Genomic DNA, 23,344 nt, shown 5'->3' on the forward strand with positions numbered 1-23,344 from the left:
CCCGGGCCTGGGCCGGCAGCGGGCGGGCCGGGGCCGGGCGGCGGGCCGGCGTCGGGGTCCGGAGGGCCCCCCCCTCCCCGCGGGGCTGTGCCCGCCACCGCGTCCCCCGGCCGCTGCGCAGCCTTTTTATTCCCTTATTTCTCCGTATCCCGACCGCCCCCCGCCGCCTCCGGGCGATGTTTTATTCATGACCCCGCCGGGCTTTGTACGGGGAGCGGGCGCCTTCCTCCGCAGTTCGCCAAGTGCTGCCAGACCCCGGGGCTGGGGCGAGGGGGCGGACGGGACGGGAGGGGTCGCGGCCTGGAGGCGAAATGGCTGCAGGGTGGGCAAGGTTTTCCCATCCGGGCGGGCAGCCCGGGGTTTGAACGGCGTCTGTTTGCTTTGGGGGGTGCTGGCGTTGCCGCGGCTTAGAAGTGGAGTGTGTGGGGGGGGAAGGGTGTCTCTTGCTGCATTTCCCTCCGCTCGCAGGAGGGACGTAGCTCGCTGCAGGTCTGCCGGCCTCACGGAGAAAAAACAAGTCACTGCGAGGCTTTCTGTAGATTTTATATGTATATATCTATCTTCTCTTTCAAGGGTTCAGCAGCAAGTGTGTTGCAACACCAAATGCCTGTAAGCCAGGCGGCTCTTACACCATCACCGAGTTAACTGTAGATGTCAGACTGTGCTTGCACTGATGTGATGTCAGATTTGTAATAACACGCAGAAATGGTGAATTCGGCGTGGGCTGAGCATGATGGAGACAGCACGAACCCAGCTGGCATGGACAGACTCGGTGGAGCCTCTTTCTTCCCTGGTGCAGGGTCTGCTGTGTAGGTAGTCCCCCGGCAGACTGTAGGGGCACTGGGGTAATTGTTACAGATTCGTGGGTGTCTGTGGACTCAGAAGCGCAGCTGTTTGTGCCTGGAGCAGAGGTGCTTAGCTTGCTTTCCCTTATGAAGGTATTCAGATATGTGTTGGTTAGAGAGTCATTTGCTGATGCCCGTCTTGTCAGTAACTTCTGTGATGAGGCTGCCACCACGGGTATCAGTCAAGAGGATGAATTTTGTTGCGTGCAGTAGTAAGCCGGCTGTGATCAATAGGCAGTTTCATATTAGCCCCTGATACTGCCTCTTGATTTCTCATGGACTGGTAAACTAAAACTGAGAGGTGCTGAAACATGTTCCTCGCCTTATTTGGTTTCACATTTGCCTGCCCTTCACCTTCCCCATGTCCTGGCTGCTTGGATTTCAATGGAAAAATTCTGGTCCCGAGTCTGTTCAGAGATTTAAATTTGTGTGGTTTGGTTTTGCTTTTCTAACTTGCTGTTTGATAGTAGTCATAAGGCTATGTGTTTCTGAAGATCTCCCATGTATGGGGGCTGGAGGTGTTTGCCCTTTGGTACAAGTGGAGCGTACCGATACTGCTTGATGGTTGTTTAACCTTATATTATCCTAAGCGTTGTATGATGAGGCAGCTTGATTTGTTTAAGACTTTGTGATGATGCAATACAATAATAATTATAAATCTTCTCATTGTCTGAAGAATCTTTAAATACTACTCTGTCTCGGGAGGTACTTCATGTGTGCTTATTTCCAAGAGGCACAGGCATGGATGAGCGGTGTTGGATATTAGTCATGTTCATTTTGGGGTGGGAGGGCAGGAGCAGTTTGGCACTGGTACTTTAAGTTGTAATTTATGGGTGTGATGTCATGTGGTAGATAAGCTTTTATGAGATCTGCCATGTAAATTATGGCCTTTGTTTATATATGTGCAATTACTTGTTTTGAAAATCCATGCTGTATAGTTTGCTTAATAGCCTGCGCTGGAGCTGTGAATAAGATCTAGCAGAATGTGCTTTAATTGCACAATATTGTTCAGCGGTTGAAAACATTTTGCTTTACCTTGTGCTCACAGCCCACACCAGGTGTGAAGTTACTACGTTGCATCTGCATGCTGCAGTATGTCTTGTATGGCTGTGAAAGCAGTGGCCAGGTGCTTTTATTTTCTTCTTTCTCCATTATCTGTTTCTTTTTGTTTTTTAAAAGAAGTGGGGTGCTGAAATGAGTGATTTCAACTAATCCATGCTGGAGAGAGCAGCTTGGTTATTTAAGGCTGCTGTAGTTTGTTATGCAATCAGATTAACAAAGGTTGAAATGATGATTCGACTTTGGGTAAACAAATGAGATAGATATATATATATATATCTATAACATCATGGATTAGGGCAGCTGTTTACATCAGAGAGATGTGCTGCCGTTAGCATACTGCAAATACTGGATAAAAACACGAGTGGACACAACATAGTAAATAAGTTTTTGGTAAACTTCTTGGGATTATAATGCACTTACTATTGATTGTCTGTACTCTAGTAGCTTCTGTGGTGCGTTAGGTACTGCCCGCATGCATGGGCAAACTTACTTTCAGCTTCATTTAGTTGACAGGCAGAGGCCTCGGCAAATGTCTTTGTGCACAGCCCAATGGTGCCTGGGGTGCTCTGTGGGCTCTGTGCTAATTGCAGTGCAGGTGTTGGGTCTAGGAAGACGACCAACGCTCAACTGGAAGCTTTTTAGATTAAAAAAAAATATAATTCCAGACACGTTCGCTGAAGCTGGCAGCCCCTCAACTGGTCCATTATTAGTTGGCTATTTCTTCTTGTTGTCGTGGAAGCAGCATTGCTGCAGGAGAGATTTTTAAGGCTTGTCTTCCTGAATCCGCTCAGAGAGGAGGCGATGACGTGTGTGCTGCGTGGCAAAGGTCCGTGCAGGCATCGCTGGTGTATCAGAGGTGAGACCCTGCTGGGAGAGACGAGAGACGATATAGAAAGGGGAAGGTGGAAGCCTGGGATGCGGGGGAAGTAGCTGGAGCGCAGGGAGGAGAGGGAGGTGTTTATCGGCATTACGGCAGGGACCTCTCTTTGCGTCTGTGTGTGCAGTGCCTCACTCGGAGCCCGGTCTGTGGTTGCACCGCAGTGATCTCGCATGGGCTCTGGTGCTCTGGAAGTGGACCTTGCTCTAAAAATACTATAGCTTGAAATATGCCCACTGTTATTATGGTATGCAATGGTGTCAGTTGTTTGGGGGAAAGGAGGAATAACTGACTCCTGGCAGTCAGTTTTCCGGAGGCCTTCCTGTTGGCGTGGAGCCTGAGCCCTTCCAACCTTCTTGTTGTTCAGGGAAAGGTAAGGTACCTTCAAGGATGCTGCTCTTCTGTCCTTCAGCGGAACAGGACTATGCTTTGGATACACATTCAAAAATACTCCGGAAAGGGGTATTATTATTATTATTATTACTACTACTACTTATTTCTTTGCTGACTGTGTTTAATTCTACATAAGCAGGCATCTAGTTGCGAAGGAAGTTCACAGGTGCTTGCAAATATGTATCACTGCTACTGGCTGATCTTTGTGCTGTATAACGTATTTGTGACTAAATGTACAGAAGCACATTTTGGGTATACTGGAATCTAAGGAGGTGCTTTTGGGAACAGGTAATATCGTTAAGGCCATATTATTCTAGGATGTTCAGAGAGGAGCGATGTGGAAAGTGATATGATCAGTAATTTTAAGACTGTTTCTTTTAGTGGTACTGGTTTACTTCTGCTCCGATTTATTAACAGGTTGGTATCTTGTCTTGGATTTTGTAAACTGAGTAAGAGCAGTTACTCTTGGTCAGACTAGAGATCTGTCTAGTTCAGTATCTCTTCTGATAGGGCCACTTACAAGTGCATAGGAAAACTATAACTACAGAGTTATCCTCCTTCTGGGAAGCCCTTCCAGCAGTCACTGCTCTAGGAAATCTCTGGGCTGGCAATTCCGTTGAGGCTGTTGTGTTTAATAGCTGCTGATGTATTGTCTTATCTGAAAAATGTCTCATTTGTTTTGAAAAACTTTATGGCATTAGTGTTCACAACAACCCGTGTGGCTGAACTTCTGGTATAATTGTGCACTCTCAAAAGGATTTTGTTTTATTGGTTTTATGGCTTGCCATTTGAAGTGCCTGCCCTGTGATTTTACCTGAATTCTGGAAGAATATCTTCCTTCCTAGATTTTTACACAGAAAACTACTATGTATGCAGATGTTAACAGGTCTTAGAACATGTATAAAGATAACTGCTATGTGTTTGCAGTAAGGTATGCTCCCACCCCCATTTACAGTTGCCTTTCATAGATATGTACCGTTATGGCTGTCGTATTTAGATGATTGCATGCAAAAAAAAAAAAAAAGTTCAAATACAAGAAATTATGTGATTTCTGCAGCTATACATCCTGTACATAGATTGCAGTGAGTCTTGATTCAGAACAACTCAGATGACAAAAGAATTGCTGTATGCCAAGGAGTGACTTCAGCAGTGTTGTTTGAAGTTCTTGCCAAAGTAAATCTTTGCAAGGTATCTGGTGCAACATTTTAGGGGATGTGGAAGGATGCGGGGAACAGAATTTAAAAATTGTATTAAAGAGCTTGAAGTTAAGAAATACAGATTGCAATAGGCGCAGGATCATGCAGTAAAAACAATTACTTGGTCCCTGAATTGTTCTTTAGGTTAGCTTTCAACATGCTAGCCTGGACTATTTCAGGAATAGGTTGGTGTTAAAAAGTTGTGTTTTAAATTCCACTTTTCCTTTGCATGGCAGGGAAGCAGGATCTTTTGACTGTGAATTGACCTACAGGATTTGTTATTGTACTGGTGGTCCAGGAGTCTGTCTGGGTTACAGGGGGTATCTCGGTTATGGAGTTTGTTGTACTAGACTTTGATACTGGTGGTAACAGCAGTTATGTTTGGTGTATTAAAAGAAGCCCTCCAAAGGTTAGTAATTTATTTATTATTATGGCAGCTTCTGAAATCCTATTGATAAAAATGGGTAAAATTTTCATGTTTTTAAAGCAAACAGGAAATCCTCATCTTGTCATTTCTACTGTTATTCCATCCTTAAGCCTGTAAACTTATGATTAAAGTGGGTGGAATTTCAGCTTACTGGTTTATGGGTGGGATAATAGTAGAGAGTGACCAGACAAATGTTTTCTGTTTGTTTAAAAATAGAGACACTTACATAATGATGCTATACACAACAACAGTAGATGCATATGGGTAAGATCTCTGCAACAGAGTATTCATCCAACAGCATCCCTTGCCTGCATGTCTGCTGTCGCTTGCTTCAAAGGAAGGTATTTCTGGAGGGGAGAGATGCCAATGCCAACTGATTTAACTGGAGTATTGGTCCAGTCCTGAACAGCCTTTAGGCAGGGCTCGGGATTAGAGGTTTGGAAAAAATAGATTTTAAACCATTATGAGCTCTTAATTTGTTATCTGAATCAGGGAAAACCATTCTCTCTCTTTTGTGGAGCACTATCTATCTGTTTGTGTTTTGAGTTGTTTGCAGAGATTCATCTCAATGTGTGGTGTGTGCTTAGTAAAACTGAGGCCCCATTTTTGAGAGCGGAGTGTTATTGCTCATAAAAAAACCCCAAACCAGAGAACATGTCTGAAAGCATCAGGATTGCATCATGTTCTTTCCTCTTACTATGGAAGTGGCCTCAGTTTGTTTTCCTTCTGCCTCTGTATCTCTAACAGAAAGTAATAGAATTTATCCATCAAGTTTGGAAAAAGTTAAAAAGCAAGTTCACTTGAAATATGTACTTAATAGGAAAAATTTTCCAGGATCTATATATACAGGTGGGCATTTTCCCAAAAGTGTGTGTTAGGTGTTAAGGCCATAACTATGTTGTTGCTAACCAAAATTCTAGCCCTGAACATATCTATAAATACCATAGCCTCACCCCTTTGACTCTGTGAAACGATATGTAGCTGGATTCATTTCGTACATCAGGACATAAAAGGACCTTGGTGAACTTGTGCTTTTATAATAAACAAGGAAAAGTTTATCCAAGTTGCCCAATAGAGGAGTTTATCCACACAAAGACAGCTCTCTATTCGGTGAGGAGGGACTTACTTTTAGTCTTTTCTCCTTAGGATTTTTATCTCATCCCATCCAAAGTTTTTATTAATAAAAGCAAAACAACTTTAATGTGATTATGCATGTTTGGCAGACAGACCTCTGTGTTTTAGAGTCATGGCTAATTAGATTTGAGGAGCCTGTGCAATTTAGTAGATTGGGCAGGGAGATTGTTTTAGCAGGAAGAAACAGAGGAAGGAGCAAATTGCTCTCCTTCCCTTTCTTAGGGTGGCAGCAGCATTTTCTGTGAACTTTGCAGCAGGTTTCTAGATGATGTGCTAATGTTGGTGTGCCATTCCTGGGAAAACAGGCTTGTTGAAGTTTGCCTTTCTGTTTGGAGAATTCCTTTTAAATTGCTCTTAAATAAAGTTCTAAATATCAGATATTTGCACATCTCCACTAGAAAACAGTCTGAGGGAAGAATTGGCTGGTAAAACAAAACAAATGCTGTCTTTTTAAGGGGTGGTAATGGGCTGGAAGCCCATTTCAGCTTCAACTTTGAGGGATGACTAAGATATTTCTCTGTTCTGGCAATACCCGATTTGGATCCTGCTGCTTAGTTTTGTCTACAAGACCTGCTCATCTCAGCTGCATCTTGAAGGGAACGCAGCTGATGTGCAATAAATGTACCAACAAAATGCGCAGGAGTTCAGTCTTTTGTTGCAGATGGATTTACACAGCACTCTGTTCCCTAGGAAGCTACCTTCAGCAGCAGGGTGTTTTCTGAAGTAGGATGCTTAAAGATGTGGTTTGGGCTGCTGATCGTGGTCAGCCATGTGATGCTGAAGGACAGGGTACTGTTCCTTTTCTTCCAGTGCAGTTGTGCTTGCTACATACGCACAGTAGCTGTGGTCTGGTGGATGCCCAGAGGCTTAGCTTTCTCTTCTGAGCCTTTATTTTTGCAGGAATCTGAAATAGCAGAACTGAAGCTGCTGAATAAGCCGGACTGAATCCAGGGAAGCAGATCTGGCGGCTCTCCCCTTCACCCACCACAGAAATGCATAGGGGAGAAGCTCATATGAGTACTTCAGGGACTTGTTCTATTAGTGGGTGAAAGAAAAGCCAACCAGGGTTTTCTAATACTGCCTCTGTTATTTTTACCACTCAAAGTTCTTATGGGCATAGTTGTTTTTTCTTATGACTTATGTGTTTAAATTACTACCTAGTTTTCAGGTGTGGGAGCCTATCATTTAAAAGTGTCTGGCCAGTGCTACTGAAATGCAAATCAAAACCTCACAATGAACGAGCTTCTGAGATAATTTCTGTTGTTTTTCCTCTTTTTTTTTTTTTAAAAAAAAACAAAGGAAGCTGAGGAAGCCGTATCTGTTCTGCTTTGGTCATGTCAGATAAGGTATATCTTTGAGATTAAAAAGTCTTGATGATTGTGGGAGGAGCGGAGCGCTGCATCTTTCTTTTGTCTCAAACGTTGCAGTGGAGGACACTAATTAACCACCAAACAAATTGGGTTTGGGGGAGTTTGCTATCACAGTGAAAATGTTTTGTTTGGAAGAGCTGCGTGAATTACACCCGCAGGCATTCATATAGAGATAAATCAGCCCCTGGCTGCCCAAAATCTTCCTGTTTCAGTCTGCCAGGAAAGCTTTTGAAATGGCAACAGCCAGTCTGCATGTTCTGGAGCAGATTGTGTACTGGAGACCGCGGCACAGCCCTGAGCAAAGACGTCAGCAGCGAGGAGTGACTGTCATCCCCAACACAAACAGACAGACTCCATCAGTGTGACAGACCGGTGAAGAGTGATGCAACACTGATGGGCAGCTCATGATGATTGTCAGCTCAGAATATAGGGTTTGTTTGTTGTTCTTCCCCAACAACAGGAGCTGACTCTGAGGTGGATTTTCCTATAACTAGCGTTCTGCATCTTTGACATTTTGGCAAGAGTGAGACTGTTTCCTGAAAAAAAAAAAAAAAAAAAAAAAAGGAATAAAAGGCCTCAGGCTTAGTAACAGCATTTAGGAGAATAATAAACACTCAGCCTTGTGAAGCTACGTTTAGTTGTGCATTTATTTGGGGATTTTTACAAGCATAATCGAAAATTATGCACTTGACTCTTCATTGAGTTGCAGTGGGATTCAGGGGACCTAATTTCCCTAAGACTATGAAATCCCAGGCTTTGTGATGTCACTTTTGTTTGCCTTTACATTTCCGTGCTAGTCTCTGAGCCTTTTTTCATCTACAGCAAATGCTTGCGTGCTGCCAACAGAAATAGTTTAAAAGCCAATGATTTGAGAGGAAAAAAGCTGGAGCTTCTCAGATGTGTGGGGACTGGATGAAGTAGGATTAATCTGGCATTAGGGCAGAAATTTGTGAGAGAAGCCCGGTCAAGTGACTGGCTGGAGAGGGGGGCTGTTCATGAAGTCAAAGACACTTCTTCAGCCAAAGGGGGATCAGACTGACATCTTTGTGGCAGGGGTTTTTGCCTGGCCTCTCCCACAGACACCGGGTAGCTGTCATGTACTTCCTCCACAATTTCTTGGCATTCTGCGAGCTCATGCCTTAAAAAAAGACTCCCGAAGTGAACAGCTTTCCAGAAGGTCGTTAGAAATTTAATACTACAATTTAATGAGGTTTGTGAGTTACCTGTAACACAAATAACAGTGCTGACAACTGCTTTTCAATTATTAATTTTTGTACAGCGTGTTGTTGGCCATTAAGATGGGTTGTCTATGCAAAGTGGTTCCATAAAATGCAAATTATTACCTTCTATGTGGGTCAGAAAACATTGCATACTTGGTGTAACTCTTGTAGTTAAATAATCTTCTTTGTTAAGCAAATAATTTAAGCACTGGTTACTCTTAGCAGTGTCAAAAACGTACATGAATTCTTGCTGAGAGTAAATAAAGTGTTTTAGCTTTGAATGATGACTGCAGGATTTGGCTTTAAAGTTATTTTTGGGCCACGGGCACAGCCCAAAGCCAGCGGACATATGTGGCTTTGCTCCTGGAATGGCGTCAGAATGGAGGATGACTCAGTCACCCCTGCAAATTCCTAGTTGCTCCAGAAAGGTAGTGATTTACTGCAGGTCTGTGTCAGCAGTAAACAGCCATCCACCCGGAGCTGATTCAGCTGCTCTGAAAGTGGTAGTTAAGGATGTGCACCCCGTCTTCGCCTCCTCGGTTCCTCCCAGCTCCCTTCCCACCCATCAGCTGTGGAGGGTGTAAACAAACACGTAGCCTTTCCTCCCCAGTACTTTGCTGGCCAGGCGGCCTGTGTGAGGCTGTGAGCAGAGATCCTGTTCTTGCAGATATACGCACGGTGCACGCCAGCGTTGAGATTTGGATGGTGTTCCTGTTGAGTCAGGGAAGATTGACTGTGCAAAGCCTGCAGGGTTTGGTCTTCTGAGGGCGCTGAGGTTGAAGCAATAGCAAATGTGGCAGAATCAGCACATAGGGCTGTTGCTACTGGGTGAAAAATTGGTCCAAACCCTTCTAGGCCCTGCCCTGGCCCTCCTTTGTAGGCAGAACAGGTTGGGCAGCAGCACGGGACCAATGGAGACTACAGAGAAGAAGGTGAAGTTCACCGAGAGCATTCATTAAGCGTGACAGGTCAAGGACTCTTGTTTTTCTGGGGTTTATGTTGGCTTGCAGTACACAAGGAGGAATTTCTTTGCTCCTGTTACGATTAATGAGAGTAAGGCAAATAGTTGTTTTACTGCTGGTTTTCCGCTCCTGCCTGCCCTCCAAAAGAAACCCCAAGGTGCAAAAAACCACCAGTCTAAACACCTGATTTTGAAATAAAGCACTTTATTTCAGGTACAGGAATGATCCTACCGATGTCAAAGGATGGTGATGGAGAATAGCATCCTAGTGGTAATACCTTCTCCCTTCTCTTCCACCCTGCTTTTCCAAGAGCTGCTGCTATCCTGGGAAAGCACACGAAGAACCCACTTCCTGTTTTTTGCCATCACAGCCCTTATCTTTTTAGTGGAGGGTAAATACCAGGATAATTATTGTGTTCCTGTATTTTTTTTGTCTTAAGCCAAATGCAGAAGAAACAACTCTCTTTTCTGGGGCGTTTTTGCATTGGTGTATGCTTTGAAAAGGCACAGACAGGCTGTTCTTGGCCATAATCAGTGTTAACCACTTCCCGAGACATGGTCTCTTGCAAGCAGGAGGTAAGTTTTAATGCAGTGCTTGTGACAGCCAGAGGTGGGATCTCAGATCTCAGGTGAATTAACCATGCCGAGGAAACTATCCCAAAAAAATCTGCTGTGGATTTTCTGAGCGTGTGAGATCAGCTCCACTTTTGATCTTGGTCGTGACTGAATATCCCCAGGAATTAAAGCCACAGGTGAGAATGGAGGTGGCTTGGAAGGCTTCTTGGTTTCTCTTTGATGGTTGCTACCTGGTGAATCGCACTATCCTGTTTGCTGATGGATTCTCTTAATTAGTAAATTGGTGACCTCTGTGCTTTTTCAGGTGTTCAATTTCCCATTCCTCTATTCCTGACCTATAATTTTTCATTCTTTCTCTTTACTCCTACCAGCTCCTGCGACATCTTATGAACGTGCCTGAATTGTGTTTTGTATTGAAATTTGTTTTATTGCTTTGAAAATACTGAGCGTGGTTGGGTGTAGAAAAAAAAAAAGTAGCATGTGAGCTTCACAGTCTGCTGCTTCTGTGCATTAAAGTCAAATTCTGTGAGTTAGGTTTGGTATCCATAAGGTCTCTTCCAAGTGCAAACTGAGCTGAGCTGAGGTGCTGTCTGTGGGAATGCTGATCTGGTCTCGGTGTCGAGGGGGAAAAAAAAAACCCAGGGTTGGAGGAGATGCAGGGACCTTACTGTATCATCAGACTGCATGACTGGTTTTGTATCTTGATTTGAATGTCAAAGAAGAGATGGAAAACAGAAGATGAGAGTGACTTTTGCCCTTAAGGTAACATATGCCTCTTGGTGGTAGGGATTGCAAACTGGCTTACTAGTCTCTAGTTCATCATTCCTACCTGGTCATTAGCCAGCAGGTCTAGTAGGTTCAAGTGTTTGGTTAGTCACCAGAGGTACTCTAGGACAAAGTTTAAAACCGATCAAAATTACAGCATTTTAAGGTGCTGTGTTCGTTGTACTTGCCTGGAAATTCAGGAGTATACCCTTAGCGCTGCGTGCAGCTGCCCTTAGCAGTTCCCGGTTTTTATCCTGTTTGCTGCTTTGTTACAGATCTATACCAGAAAGGCTTGGATGAAATGAGTGCCCACAAGGAAAGTTTTAGGGAATATTGGGAAAAAGTATAAAGCAGAACAAGCACGCACCAGAAAATCAGCTTCAAAGCATGCAGTAAGAAGGAAAAAATGTACATGCTTCCAGATATTGCTGGAACAGGAGACAAATGGCATGGTGTAGCGAGTGGTGTACCAGGATCAGAGCTGGGAGACCACAGCTCTTTTTCATGAAGAGGCTATGGAGCTGCTGCGACTGGAGTTGCCCACTCACGTTCTTTGCAGCTGCCGTGGTATCTTTGTGGCGTGCAGCGTGGTAGAACTCTGATCTTGTTCTGTGCCTTGTTATCAGAAAAATAAAAACAGGTCCCTTTTCTCAGCATTGAAATGTGTTTTCTTTTTTTTTTTAAAATAGAGTGAAATCTGGATTATTTTTCTAAATCCCTTGATCAACTTGAACCTCAGTATCTTAATTCTGTTCTCATAACAGATTTGCTTTTCAAATACTATTTTTAAGTTCGTAGTTATGAAGAAGAGTATTTCCTATTGCTGTCTATGACAAGTACTAATGCTCCCAGTTCAGTCCTGGGGCTGGGATGTCCATTGCTATTTCCTGATGGCTTTTGTAGCTGTTCTCTCCCTAATTCTGCAGGGTGAAGACAGTGCTGATTGATTGCAGGTTTATATTGCTAATAACTAGAAACAAGCAATTCTGACTCATTGGCCATGGAAGACAGAAGTACAATCAAATAGTGGCTATGTTAATTTGTTTACATACAGGGGAATTATGTAAGTATCAGTGCACATTAGGTTTAGCCCCTGTGTGTGCTTGCATTCAATACCCTGGGGCCAAAACTGGGTACTGCTGAAGTCACAGAGAATTTTGCTGTTGAGCTTAGTAAGTCTAGGATTCAGCTTCTGAATGTTTAGAGGCACCATGGTTTTTAATACTGTTAAATGCTGTAGAAGAAAGATTCTTGTGGCTTTACATTACTATTAAAGCCATAATCACAGATGTGTGAAGGGACAAAGTAAGCTGAAAAGATGTCTTTCTGGCTTTCTGATTGCCCTCTTTAGAAGGTGTACAGCTCCCCTGCACATCTGGCTTTTAATTGTTCCCCAACCTCAACTCACTGCCACCCCCCATCCCTTCCTACAGCCCCTACCTACTTCATACAGACTGGAGCCTGCAAGCACTTTGGGTTTAGCATGGACTAAAAACTAATATTGAAAAAGAAGTTCAGAGTAATGGTTGGCCACCGTGATGCCCAGCAAAGGAGGTATTGCATGGGCTCTCTCTTAGCACTGCTGTGCAGGTGAGGTTGGCTAACTCTTTTCGTTTTGGGGTAGGAGCTTCAAGAGCTGGTATCAATAAGCAGAACAATAGTATGGAGAACAGGAATAGTATGTCTGTTCATAAATGTATTAAACAAGGAGGTGGCAAGGTAGAGGGCTGGAGATGAAATGTGAAGAGCTAAACAGCCGATGGCACGAGGCTGGAAACATGAGCAGGAGAAAGTGAGACATGGACTAACAAAACCAAAAGGCACTTGCTGTTGAAAAACTGTATAAGGGCACACGCGTGCTTTGCATTACTATCTCAAGGTGTGTGGTCAAGGGGGCAGAAATGATCAAATGCTTCCTTCTCCTGTTCTTCATATGGTGTGTTTTATGAATAAAAGCTTTCTGAGTGAGAAGCTCAGAGCCAGGGCCATTTTCTGTAGGCTGTGATGCAGGATGCTGGGCTTCATGTTGGTTTTCCTTTTAGAGGCGACAATGCAAGAAATGAGCCTGTCAAAACAACGAGGACAGAGCCTGCTCTCTGGCAGTGGTCTGTAACCAGGGGTGGTGGTGCCACATCCTAAAGCTGGGTCTTGGGCAGGTCACCTCCCAATGCCAGTGACACCCTAGGTTCTTGTCAGAGGCACTGAGTAGTGCCTGGCTCTTTGTGCACCCTTCTCTTTTAATGGGTGAGATATAGTTGGGCTGGATTCAGCCAGGACATTCGCCAGTTGAATCATGCTGAGCAATATCCCTAGCTATGGAAAAGGGAGAAGAGGAAGGAAAGAATTTGGTCTCCAGTTAGGGTTTTTCTACAACGCTGAAATATTAAAGATCAGTCAAAAAGGTTGTAAATATTCCAGTTGTGAACTGCAGTGATTTTGCTTAATGTGCTTCACTGATTCTTCTTGTTGTCTTTTTGAGGTGGAAATGTTAATATTCCACTTAGGAGGAGTATTTCTTCTGATCTCTGGCTGCAATCCTTGTTTGTTCCCTAAACCTTCTCTCTTTCTACCACAAACCACCTAGATAGCTGGTATTATGGCAAAATAATCACCACTTGTGTTAGTTCCTTGATTCGCAGCAGTGCTGGTTTGTACTCTGGTATTTGAAATTGCAAGACAGACAAATAGACAAGCGCGCAAAAGGCAAAACAACAGCAACAAGAAAAAAGAAATTGTATTTTATTAAAATCCATTTCACCATGGTAACTTAACTATTGCTAATTGGGAGTATGTCTTCAGGGGAGAACTAAAGGTAAGGATGAAGTTTTATGGATGAGCCTTCACTTCTTGAACCTGGGATGGGGCTTGATGGAAGAAATCGTAGGCTCATCGTGGCACTGACATATTGCTGGGAAAGAGGGGGCAGTGGCCGACCCTGCAAACACTGGCTGAGGGAATACATCAACTCTCATGATTTCAGTAGCTTTTACTGGTTAGTGGTCCTGCTAATGTGCGTGCTTTGTAGGATTGAGGCTTGTTTGTATTTCTGTTTTATGTCTACCACCCTTACTGCCCTGTGTTGTGCAGCAGACCTGCAAAACCCTAACCAGCATGAATTTCCGCCAAGTTTTATGTTGCCACTTGTGTTGGCCCACAGTATATTTGACAGGAGAAGTACTGGCAGGACACCAAAGAACAGGAGCTATCTTGTAGGCCAGTAGATGTAATGGAGGTAAGGCACTGTGCCTGCTGCACTAGGCCCTTGTATCCAAGACTACGTGCTTTAGTGCTGGTTCTGAGTGGGGAAATTCATGTGTGTAGTATCCTAAAGTCCTAGGCAACATAAAGTTGTGTCATGGGCATCTTCTTTATTAGTTTAACATTTTAAAGAGTTTCTAAATATATAAAATGCTAAAAGCTTAAACTTAACCCCCCCCACCTTTAAAGACGTTCCCTGGTTAACTGTACTTGTAAGTCAAAATTATTTTATTACAGAGCTTCCTCTTGCCAGCACTAATACCATTTCCTGTTTCGGTTTGCTTTTCTTAAATTTCCCCATGTGACATTACTAATTGTGTTATGTTGGTGCAAGGAAACTCGGGATGAGATCAGGTGTCATTCTGGGAAGCACAGCCATGACTTTGGGCAAGGAAGTTGACTCCCCAAAGCTCACAAGGTAGAGAGGAGCAACCAAGGGCGAGTGGGAAACGGGGAAATGGGCAGGAGAGCCTGATAGTCAACCCTGCGCCATGATGATCAATCCATTTTGACTTGGTGTGTTGCGTTTAGTACAACTGTAGTTACACCTTGAATTGAAGAGGAAAAAGTTGTCCATGTACTTGGCTTGGGGTAGGAGAGAGTGTTACATGGTGGTTTCACTGTTCACTTGATCTGTATTCCTCTATCCTTTCCCACATATCCACTTCTGGTTTCTGTTGGGTGCAGGATGAAATAGACCTTTAGTCCGACCTGATGTAGTTGTTGAGAATAATTCTGCATTGCCAGCTCACCTTTAAAGTCTTGTGTGGGCTTGTGGGGTCTGCATAGAATGGCTTGAGGGACCGGAAGGTTCCACTGCAGGCTTCCTGGAGAAGGAATTGCATTTTTATTTGTTTCTGTACATCCCCTGCTGAGCTTATTGGATAACAACAGTTCTGGAGAGCAGAGGAATATAATGAAAGTTTGCTGTGAAATTAAAAAAAAAAAAAAAAGAAAAAAAAGACCTATTTCTGCCATGCATATAAGAGCAGAGGGCTGGAAAGGTGGAGCCTTCTTTTGCCTGTGCTGTGCTACTTGTCCTTTGGTTTCCTGCATGTGAAATGGTATAAAAATCCAAACCACTCTACACAGCACATGGGGACAAACGAGTAAAAGCTTAGTGAAATTGCGAAGTATTTCCCCTGTTCATAAAAAGGAGCAACTGTTCTGTTGGGCTGCAAGGGGCAGTTGCCTGTCTTTCATTTCTTTGACAGTGTTTTCTCATCTTCCTCTTACATGAGTGCTAGAAGTACTGGTATTTATGCAGTCTCCGAGGAATGATGGATTATTATCCATTGAGGGACCAACTGTCTAATTGAAATAGTGAATTTTGTGCACTATGTATGTGAGCGCACTTCCTCCTTGTATGTTGTTACTCAGTGACTATGGTGTACAAATGCTTGCTAGTGGGAAAACTCATTTTCATGTTTATACACTTAATGATTTGTTTTGGTAAAACCCCCTTATTTTTAGTCTTTTAAGCCAGTAGAAAAATGAACTTACTTTTAGAGTTGGTCATTTTTTTTTACGATGGCATTTTTTTCCCCTGAAGTCTGCAAGTAGCATTTTTCCTCATCTTTCCAGCCTCCTCACCTTATGCACAGCCAATCAGAATAGTATTTTTTTAAATCCAAATTTAACTTTTGTAAATTGACAATGTATTCTGTTCTCCATCAGATTCCTCCCTTAGCTGAGGACAGCATATAATGACAGAAGTGATTAGCCAGCAGCTCTTTAAGCATAAAGGATTTGTAATGTCCAGCCACCTGCAATGCCTCTGTTCTTTAAGATGAGTGAGAGTACTGCAGCCTGTGACTGCATGCCATCCTTCAAAGTCCCCTCCTCAGTTTTAATTACCACTAGACCTGGCTGAGGTTTGCTTTCTGTTTATATGACAAAAATATATGTAGGATTTGCAGATTCAGAATCATGCCTTTGTGCTGAGTGTGTGGTTGAACAAGTGTGAGTCTAGTGCATGGTTAGAACTTTGCTGTTTCTTTTTTGTGTTGCTGTCTTTCAGACAAGTTTACATCAGCTGTTTTTTTATAAGCGAATGCTTTATTAGCCAAGTAGAATGTATTTTTATTCATTTGATGTGAACACAAGCAAAAATAGAAAACAAAAGACAAATGCAAACGTGTAAGAAAATACTTGTAATAAAGGTTCTCCTTATGTGAATTCTGTTGTAAGTGAATGGAAAGCACTGATTATTTGTGTGTGTATATACATACATTTTTTCCATCACAGAAACTACTGCGTATCGCTTGGTAGCAATACAAAATGGTGTTTGACTGGGTATCTGAGTCAGCAGTGGATGGCCATCTGCTGTGCACCACTTGGATGCAGGTTTGTGGCTGCAGACGCCCATCTGCAGCTCCCACCCGTTTCTGCTGCTTACCCGTTACCACGGGACTGTGTAAAATCCTGTGGGTAAGATGACTTGCACAAAAAATTGATTGCTGTGATACCCATTTCACTCTTAACGCTACTTAGTCACGGTATCCACTGATGCAAAAGAAATTATATGCTCTGTGCAGATGTGAGAGCAGTAATAATATAAATGCACACGCTTCTGAAAAGTAACTGTAATCAAAGGCATAGGTGTCCGTAGCATAAGGTATACTTGATAATTGAAGGTGTATTTGTCACATTAATAATAATGTTTCTTGTAGCTTTTAGATATGTAGCAGTACATATGAAGATAACAGTAGGGCAGATGGCAGCGCAGGGCAGCTGCCCAAAGAAGTACCCAGTGTCCCCTGATGTTCCTGAGATTAGCCTTGGCCACAAAGACACTACTTGCAATTCCAGGTTTGGTACCTTTTGCATGTTCTGAGTTAATTAATGATTTGTGTGCAAATTGAATTGGATTGCAATGATTATTGTGGTATCTGCTCTTAAGGAAGCATGTACAGGTATGGAAAGATTTTTGGAGAAGCAGGTGGGTACAGCACAGATAGGCTGTGGCAGCACTAAGTGCCGGGCTTAGGTTTGGTTTCTGCTGGCTCCTTTTGCTTTGCCTTGTGCACCGAAGACTCGCTTACCCTTAACTTTCACTTCCCCCTCCTTTTAAACGTGTTAATTGGCCTTTAGCCAAAAGGTGTTGCTGCCGAACCCTTTAGAAGTGAAAGCCAATCTAAACATTCAAGTGTTGTATATATTCAAGCACTTGGGGTGATCTTCAGAAACGTGAAGCAGCTAGCTACAGCAGCAAATCTGCTTGAGCATCTTCTGTGGTCTGGAGCTTTAGAAACCCATTTTGGTTGTGTTTTCGGTGTCAGCAGCTGCGCTTCTCTTGGTGGCTTTCCTTTCTCCTTTGTCAGCTTTGGGAGGGAGCAAACTTGAAGCAGAAGGAGAAGATAAGTGGAGGCTGAAATGAATATTTAAGCACTTCTGGATTTATTTCACTGACATAAAATCACCGCTTGATTTCTGCGGGAGGAGCGTTTGCCAAAGCCTTGCCAAATACTCTAAAAAAGGAGTTGGAGAATGTTAAACACAAACCCCATGGCATTTCATGGGAGTTTATTCTGTTGTTTCAGTAGTGACTCATCTCCAGAATGATCCATCCACTTCACTATGTATACGTGGGGGGAAAAAACTCTGACAAAGGTCTCAGAGCCACCTACGAAATGCAAAGTCCTGTTCAATTACTAGTTAAAGCATCTGAGTATCTTAAGCCCTTAGGCAATTTTGAGAGTTGTGCTGGCTAAAGATGGTTACAGTCAAATCTTGTTCACTTTTTGTTAAACATCCTATATTTTTAAAAGAGTGTGGGATGAGAAAGAAATGGTAGGTATGGACAGGAGAAGAAGTGGTAGGTGTGATTTTCTTTTTCTGGATGGACAGGATTGTTGTTTTTGAAACCTCAGGGGTTGTTAGGATGTTGCTTTTTCCTTTCTGTACATCACATCTTTGGCTAACTGACCTGAAAATTAAAGATCAGCATTTCAGTGTGTTTGTTAAATGCTCTGCTTCCTGAGGTGGACGTTCAGAAAACTGATGACTCCCATCTCCATTTTCCTCCTGCCCCTACTGATCATCCTCCAAAGGCAGCAATGAGTACAAAAACAGGAAAGGGGAATGATAAAGTGTGGGAATAAAGCGAGCGCTGAGTTAGCAATGCCAGAAGGAAACGGCTTTCTGATGGCAGCCTTGCTTTTGGTGAAAAATAAACCGGAGGTGAACAGACTTAAAATAACTTCTGAAAATGGAGTTCTCTCTCGTCAGATTTTTGTGTGACCTCTTTCTACAATTTTTTAATGCAATAAAGTAGAAAAAATGCCCATTGTATTGACTGGATGCTGGCACTAGTGTTTTAGCGAACACCTACACCGAATATATGGACTAAATTTTCTAAAGGGCTTGTTAGCATATCATCTGCATGCAAAAGAAAGGGATGATGGTGATGGAGGCTTCTTAGAAATCAAGTGAAGGACTCGGCTCCTGTGGGCTGTGCTTCTGCATGTGAAAGCTGCTGCTTTTTTCCTCAACCCTTTTTTTTTCTTGTATCATTCCCCAGATATTGTGCAAATTGATGGAGTGATTTTTTTTTATTTTTTATTTTTTTCATAATATTCCCCCATGGAATTGCTAGAAAAATAGAGCTGTATTATACAGCAAAATGTAGCACAGGATGTGAAAGCCTGTTACCACTTCACTGCCTTTCCAAAGCTGCAGAGCCTGTCCTAAGGGTTTGGGGGGGGACTCTCTTGATTTATCAGATGTTGCACATGCTCCTTTTGTGTTGGTGCTGGCTGGTCAACGCAGATGCACTTTTGACTCTTCTACATGGCACCAACATTTCGCTCTTCAAGAGCAACGTAATGCCGAGAATGAACAGTGTCCTTTGGCTCTCTGCGTTCAAATGAGTCAACCCACAAATCAAGAGCACCACTGTTAATGAGTCCACCGTGGAGGTTTCGGGGGGGTGGAGGGTGGCTTGTGAATGCTGAGAAGAGTGTCTGCCTTGGTCAGGGATCTGAGGAAACTGAGACAGGGCTACTAGATAATATTTTTGCTGTTTTCTGCTTTCACATTTCAACTGGAAAAAACACCCTTGAGTACAAAACTCAAAAACTTTTGGAAAAGGTTGTCTGGATAAGAAGAAACTGTACTACAGCAATTCCTTCCTAAAGGGAAATGTCATCCAGGGGTCCTGCTCCAGATTTGTTCACTGCGGGTGCTGTAGTTTTATGTGCTCGTCTCCAAGCAAGGAAAAGCTGAATTATGGGATATGGGCACCTGTGTCTCTAAGCTGTCAAAGCTGGTGGTGGAATAATGAGCGGTGAGATCCCAAGGGTAGTACGCAAGAAGGGATGGTATTTAACCAAAAGACTTGGAAGTAAAACCACTTGATATACGTCCCTTCTGTCTTTTGATGTTGGTCTGGTCCCATGCAGAACATGTCCTAAAGATCTGCACAGTGATACAGGCGGGGCTTATTTTAGAAGCAGCATGGTAGAAATTAGGGTGAAGCGTTGTATTCAACTGTAGTTTGACATGTATCAAAGTAATATAATATTTCCTAAATAAGAAACATTTTCTAACAAAAAAGTAGACCATTGGAAATTACAGTAAATGTATGGGAAGCTATGAAATTATTTATTAGGAATAGTGCATCCTCTGGTTTTCCAAAAAAAGTTCTGGTTTTAGCAAGAGAAAGCTATATTTACATGAAGATCAACATGATTTAATGGTTACCACCCGATTACAAGGGAGCTTTCTTTCATAAAATAGCTGTCAGTAAAAATGGAGAAGATGATTTGGGTTGCCTCACTGAGAATTTACATTACTTGAATTTAAATAAGTGTATCCTACTTTGTGCAGAAATTGTCAGTAACAAATTGTGCTGTGTCCTTATCAGCTGTGGAGAAGATTGAGTAGGTTGGAGTTAAATTCAGTATTTTCCTGTCCAGCCCCAGTGTCTGTCTCTTGGCCAGGAGTCTAAGACAGGGTGCCTCTTCTTCTCAAATTGTGGATATGAAGAAAGCCTCCAAAGCCAGTCCTCTTCCCACAGTGGCCAGTGGAAGGTGTGCTTTGGAAAAGGATTAGGTCATTACTACTTTTTGCTTTCTTTTTTCTTTTCATTGTTTTCTCCACAAAAAATGTCCATTGTTTTTGAGTAGGTCTTTTTCTCTCTGTCGTCATTTTTTTTGTGAAGGACTTCAGATGCTTTTTTCCCTATTTAGTAAGCTGTCCGGCTAATGCATTTGTGAAGCTTGTAGAGCACGTGAAATAGTGGTAGAGCAAAACCATCCACCAGTGAAAATACTTGATCTACAGAACAAGTTGTTTCTCAGAAAAGTTGAGTAATGCTTGATTTGATTTTGTTTTGTTTTGCTTTGGTTTCTTGGCTTCCAAATCAGTGTTGAAAAATACCTGCCAAGTGTAATTATTTTACTGGAAGCTTAAGTCAAGGTCTAATTTTACTGGAAGCCCGAAGGAGGGGAGGAGACCAGAGCTGGAGAATGGCATCTGATGTTGAATGATGGCGATGTCAGACATACTTAAGATAAATGAACTTGCTGTTAATAAAATAAACACACAATGCTGCTTTTGGCCCAATGTGGTGAATGGACTCCATGGAAGTACTCATAGCAAGCTGGCCGTTTTGCTGCTGGTCCAAAAGCCTTTGCTGGTGGTTTTGGTTGTCTTTCACCAGAACCTCTTGGCACGCGTGTAACTTGGAGCCCTCAAGCTGACAATGTTGTGGTTGAAGTGTGTGTGTTTTAAGTGCTTTGGCTGAGAAGAAAATCAGTACTATTCTGATAAGGAGATTGAAAGTATTACGTTGCTTTAAATACTAACTTTCCTCAGTCTGATTCAGGCTTGCTGTTTCCCATTGTTAAGAACTCACTGTTGTGCCGGTATTTCTTCATCAGGGAACCTCCTGAAGCAATTCCAGCATTTCCAGGTGGGTCTGCTAACGCCTTCATTGTCCAACTTGTCTGTTAAGCAGAGAAAGGAAAGAGAGAGGGGGGGAAAAAGCAAATTTTCAGAGTGAATCAACCCAAAGAGCAGGCTGTGCGCGGAAGTATTTAATTTCTTCCACATTCTTGACTTCCTTCCATGGCTGGAGCATCACAGATATGCAGGCACAAAGAGGTAGCTGCTTGTGAGACAGGTGAGTTACACCTGATGGCTTTGTGTCAAGTGAAAAAACCCAGTGATTTATTTTCACGCCTGAGAGGAATGATTTGAGAGGAAGCATCTCTCATCCTTACAATTTGAGTTTTCTTGATACGATTCTAGTCATCCCTCTGCAGTTCTCTTCCCTGTGTTCAGGGTGAGCTGCATTCATGTTGTAGGTTGCTTCATTAAGTGAAAGATCAAACCCCCATTTCAGACCCCCAAATCTTTTGATTAACTTTCGTCAACAGTTTATGTAGCGTGCACACCTTCTGGCTTTGCTATCCATCACAAAAGCACGTGAGGAGTTTTAACTGCAGTACCAATACTTGGAAAATATTTCTGAAATTAGACTGATGATAAAGGATTGATTTTTTCAGATGTGCTTTGTGTGAAATTTTAGAGAGCATAAGAGTTGTGGCAGGAACAGTTAACTTTGTGTTTTAATAGTTTAGGCAAATATGTTTGGGAACAGCTCAGTGGGAAACTATTTTCATGTTGTTCTCAGGGGAAAAAAACAGCCATCCAGTGTGCACTGGGCAGGACAGTGACGGTGTTGGGCACAGCACAGTTTTGTAGCTTGCCGTGAGAATGAAGAAGGATGAATAGGTTACCCCTCCCTCACCTGCCTTTTCTTTAGGGGAAAAAACCCAAACCCCATAGTTTTTCTCGGTTTACCTATTGAGAAGAAACTTGAAAGTTATTTATAAACCACAGGATTCATCTGATTTGTCTGGTTAGGCAAATCAGCAGAATCTGTTTGGGGAAGGAGCCAGGGAGGGTATTGCTGCCTTTCTTTTAAACTTCAGGTAGAATCTTAAAATTAGAGGTTGCTGCAAGTCCCCTCCAGCATGTTTCATATAATTTGATATTTATGCACTGAAAGCCTGTCTAGACTCTTAACAGTTGTGTTTATTACGTACAGCGTCAATCACTGCGTGTCTCTCCTTGTCAGTTTGTATGTATAAGATTCATCCTGACCTGTCTGCATCTACCTGTTCCCCATAAAACTCCCCCAAAAAGGCTTACCCCCTTTTTTCCCCATAAAACAACTTCTGCCAGGAGCCCAGCAGCATCCTGAGCACCCGTCTTGTTTGTGAGCATGGTATGTTTTACTGATGCTACAGACTTGCTGCATAGACTTCAACTGACTAGATCTGCTTTTATAAAACCATCTTTCAAGCTGAGGGTGATTCATTGCGTTGAGGGGCTGAAGGCTGATGTATTTTAATCTGGAACCTGCTGCAATTATGTTTAGTTGTCTGTTTGCCAGTACGTAAAAGGGAAATTGTGGTACCCTCCATCTTCTGACTGGTACCCTCCATCTTCGGAAAACCAGTCCTGATGCCTGAAAGGAGCAGCTTTTTATAAGGGCTGGATGATAGTAGTCATAGTGTTTATCGTTAAACCTTTTTTGAGTTTTCTGGTGGGTTCAACAGAAGTAAAATTAGTTTTATAATAGGAATTGTAAATAGTCTTCTGTTTGACCTTGTGCTAGTATTTGTTTATCTTCTATTTTATACTGTAATGATAGGCTTTTTGGAGGAGTCTGCTCTTGCTCCATGTTTACACAGTGTCCAGCACAGTGGGATTCTTTCCCATGCTACTCCTACATACTACAGATATTTAAGTAATAATGAGATTGCATGCAGCGCTCTCACTCCTCTGGTATACAAACTGCTTTAAACTGTTCAGCTCCTTCTTTCACCTGCCTTATCTGAAACCCCGCGAATTGTGCCTGGAATTGTTTTGAGCTTGTCAGAGCTCTCTGCTGTCTGTTTGGTAACAAGAAGCACTGTTTACTTACATACTGGTAAATCCTTTATATTAAACAGGAGCAGAAGCTGTTTTCTGTGTTCTGAGGACTTCAAGAAAACTTGAACAACAAACAATTTTTCCCTTTTCTAAACGCTGAAATATTTACTTCTTGTCTTAATCTTGCGGAGACATCCTTCACAGAACATGTGTTTAAGAAAAGGCGAATCTGAAATCTGTAGACAAGGGATTAGAAAGTCAAATCCCAGTTTGGAAGGTAGATACATTTATTCTCTGTGTTCACACTTGTTTACAGTAGGCGCAGCATTTGGGTTTTTGTCTATCCGTTGCTGCTTCTGGAAGTACTTTGCATA

At 42.7% G+C, this 23,344-nt stretch overlaps 1 protein-coding gene across 2 annotated transcripts in view; it reads left to right on the forward strand.

Moving 5' to 3' along the window:
* C12H1orf21 (chromosome 12 C1orf21 homolog) overlaps positions 1–23,344 on the forward strand; it is a 130,556-nt gene that overhangs the window by 278 nt on the left and 106,934 nt on the right. The window contains exon 1 of one of the 2 annotated variants that reach the window (XM_030031872.2): positions 2,864–3,157. The exons of the other annotated variant lie outside the window; for it this stretch is intronic. The gene's annotated coding sequence lies outside the window, so the exon portion shown is untranslated. Of the gene's footprint in view, positions 1–2,863; positions 3,158–23,344 lie in introns of those variants that run through there. 2 annotated transcript variants of the gene reach the window in all.

This window comes from Aquila chrysaetos, chromosome 12, assembly GCF_900496995.4.
Source record: "Aquila chrysaetos chrysaetos chromosome 12, bAquChr1.4, whole genome shotgun sequence".
Lineage (NCBI taxonomy): Eukaryota > Metazoa > Chordata > Aves > Accipitriformes > Accipitridae > Aquila > Aquila chrysaetos.